Source organism: Cupressus sempervirens, chromosome 5 (genome assembly GCF_028749045.1).
Source record: "Cupressus sempervirens isolate cs-2001-9-10 chromosome 5, ASM2874904v1, whole genome shotgun sequence".
Taxonomy (NCBI): domain Eukaryota; kingdom Viridiplantae; phylum Streptophyta; class Pinopsida; order Cupressales; family Cupressaceae; genus Cupressus; species Cupressus sempervirens.
The window spans coordinates 865,679,921-865,682,597 of NC_143122.1; the positions used below are offsets into that span (position 1 = coordinate 865,679,921).

At 37.8% G+C, this 2,677-nt stretch overlaps 5 non-coding genes across 5 annotated transcripts; 4 read left to right on the forward strand and 1 right to left on the reverse strand.

The window, feature by feature from the left end:
* Positions 1-328: 328 nt before the first annotated feature.
* On the forward strand, positions 329-401 carry TRNAE-CUC (transfer RNA glutamic acid (anticodon CUC)). The gene has a single exon. It is a non-coding gene; the product is annotated as a tRNA-Glu (tRNA).
* Positions 402-618: 217 nt separating this feature from the next.
* On the reverse strand, positions 619-690 carry TRNAG-UCC (transfer RNA glycine (anticodon UCC)). The gene has a single exon. It is a non-coding gene; the product is annotated as a tRNA-Gly (tRNA).
* A 120-nt stretch (positions 691-810) lies between these two features.
* TRNAV-CAC (transfer RNA valine (anticodon CAC)) lies at positions 811-884 on the forward strand. The gene has a single exon. It is a non-coding gene; the product is annotated as a tRNA-Val (tRNA).
* An 851-nt stretch (positions 885-1,735) lies between these two features.
* LOC149558668 (small nucleolar RNA U3) lies at positions 1,736-1,947 on the forward strand. Its single transcript, XR_016352499.1, has one exon. It is a non-coding gene; the product is annotated as a small nucleolar RNA U3 (small nucleolar RNA).
* A 72-nt stretch (positions 1,948-2,019) lies between these two features.
* TRNAM-CAU (transfer RNA methionine (anticodon CAU)) lies at positions 2,020-2,108 on the forward strand. The gene is given in 2 exon segments: positions 2,020-2,057; positions 2,073-2,108. It is a non-coding gene; the product is annotated as a tRNA-Met (tRNA).
* Positions 2,109-2,677: the final 569 nt, after the last annotated feature.

Genomic DNA, 2,677 nt, shown 5'->3' on the forward strand with positions numbered 1-2,677 from the left:
AATGATTGACTAGATTACTTAAGTTTTATAAATGATATGTTATTAATAGATTTATTAATGCTATCTTAGATTTTATTATTTATTTATAATAAAATTATTTGATATTATCATTAAATTTTGAAATTTGAAATATAAGTATTATAAAATATTATTTAAAAATATATATATATATATTCCGTTTCTTATATGCAACCTTTACGAACTTCATTTCTTGTCACATTGCCATCGCGGTTACGTTTCTCGTTTATGGTAACATAGGCAGGCAGAAACTTTAACCTTTTGTTTGATGCTAAAAGACATAAGTTGTACTGGCGAACGAAGCATGAATTCCGTTGTAGTCTAGTTGGTTAGGATACTCGGCTCTCACCCGAGAGACCCGGGTTCGAGTCCCGGCAACGGAAACTTTTGTATTATCTTTGATGTCGTCTTCAACTGTAAAAGTCTTTGTCGCGCCACTTTACCAGTAAACAGTTTCCTTTTATTCGGCCAACGTAAAAATTAAATAGTATTATCTTTCATGTCGTCTTCGACTGTAAAAGTGTTTCTTTTTCACGTCATTTTAGCAGTAAACAATTTCTCTTTATTCCGCCAACGTAACATTTACAAAATTATAGCAGTTGCGTCTGCCGGGAGTCGAACCCGGGTCTATTGCTTGGAAGGCAATTATCCTAACCGTTGGACTACAAACGCAGAGATCGACAGAATTCTCGTACTACGTGGTCAAATCCTCAAAATGGCGTGCTGGCAAATGATTCCAAATCGTTTCAGGATACGGTTTTGGAATCCTTTCAAGAAGTCGTAATCTCAGCTGTCTGGGTGGTGTAGTTGGTTATCACGTTAGTCTCACACACTAAAGGTCCCCAGTTCGAACCTGGGCTCAGACATGTTTCCTTCTTTTCTGTTCATTTTTAAATGAATCTATAAATAACTCGTTTTAGGCCTACGACAGCGCTGCTGCTCTTAATATTTGCTGACTTTATGGCAGCTTATCGGTGTGTTTATTGTTTTAATCAATAAGTTCAGCCGTCTTACGTATGGTAGTTCTCTTTAAAACCAGTGTCAAACTTCTAACCATCAGAGTGGCGCAGCGGAAGCGTGGTGGGCCCATAACCCACAGGTCCCATGATCGAAACCTGGCTCTGATAGTCTCTGATCAGCTGAGGCTTCTGACTGCTATGGCGAAAAGCCTTTTCTTTTTTTCCATGTTAAAATCTCGGGGCTTGTTAGAAGACAGTAAGTTTAATAATAATTTGTTTTTGTCATTGTGGCCTGTAATTATTATTATTAATCGTCTTTACGGATCAAATAAAACATGTTTGCATGAAAATAACAGGGGTGATAGCACAAATCTAATTTTACCGATGCACAGAGTCTAGTTTAACCCAAGCATAAATATTCATTGTGGGGAGGAGGAGATCTTCATTGTTTTGGTCTATGCCAGTGGAAGGCATAAAGAATGTTCCCACAGTCTCCTCCATTGAACCCTGCTTTAACGTTTTAACAGAAAAACAAATGATTCAGGCCTTCAATCCTTGGATGTTTCCTACTTGTTCCATAGAAAAGCGTTGTCAATCCAACGGATTAGGAGAGCATTGCAACTTAAACTCTAGATAGAATGTGTCCAAGGCTAACCGCAGGGCAGACATGTTTAAAGCCCCGTGCATGTAATATCCCACATTTATAGTACATTCTAAGAATAAAGACTTTATGATGGGAGAATGCAAGCCTTCAAAGCACGACCTTACTTGAACAGGATCTGTTCTGAAGGTTGTACAACTTGGTCTGCGTATCAAACTCAGACAAGCACATAAATCTGGAAGATGAGATAAGACTCTGGGGCCAGAGCGCGAATGCTGAGGCAGCTGCTCGTACAGCTCGCCTCCCGATGAACGTCCTGCTTGCTCGTCAGTGGCAAGCAGTGAAGGCCTCAGGGTGTTCTGACAGATCCCCACCTTTTGTTTTCCATTTAATTTCTGTTGCAGCGTCTACAATTCTAACAGGAATCTCCTTTTAACGTATGGGGTGGTGGCGCAGTTGGCTAGCGCGTAGGTCTCATAGCTGATATTTGAGGAATCCTGAGGTCGAGAGTTCGAGCCTCTCTCACCCCAATCCTTTTCACAGAAGACAAGTTTATTTTCTAAATATCCACAAGTGGCGAGCTTAGTAATCCATAGATATCGATAGTAATCATCATCAACTGTTACAAGTATGCAATTCTATATGGGCTACAAATGGTTATATTTAACTCTATATACTTCTATGTGGACTACAAGTGGTTATATATAGCTCTCTATGGCCTACAAATGGTTATATATAGATCAAGTTTCATTTTTTTTTTGACGAATGTTACATCACATGATTAAAAAATTGGACAACGGAAAGAGGAACAACTTGGCTATATGAAATTTTTAATCACAATCATCTATGTTTATCCTAATTTTGTAACAAGATTTCTAGACCAAGTGGTTAAAAGTATATTTGATCTTCATTTAGTTTCTCCTTGTGCATAGTGTGTTGACTAATACATCGCTTTTGATTTAATTATTACATATTTTGTATGTATTTAGAGGCTCGATTTGTAATTGGATAAAGGAATTGGTTTGTTTCTAGAACTCTCACTCCACCATCCTCAATTAATTGAAAATACGCCTTACACACTTTTTTAAGTTTTACAAGT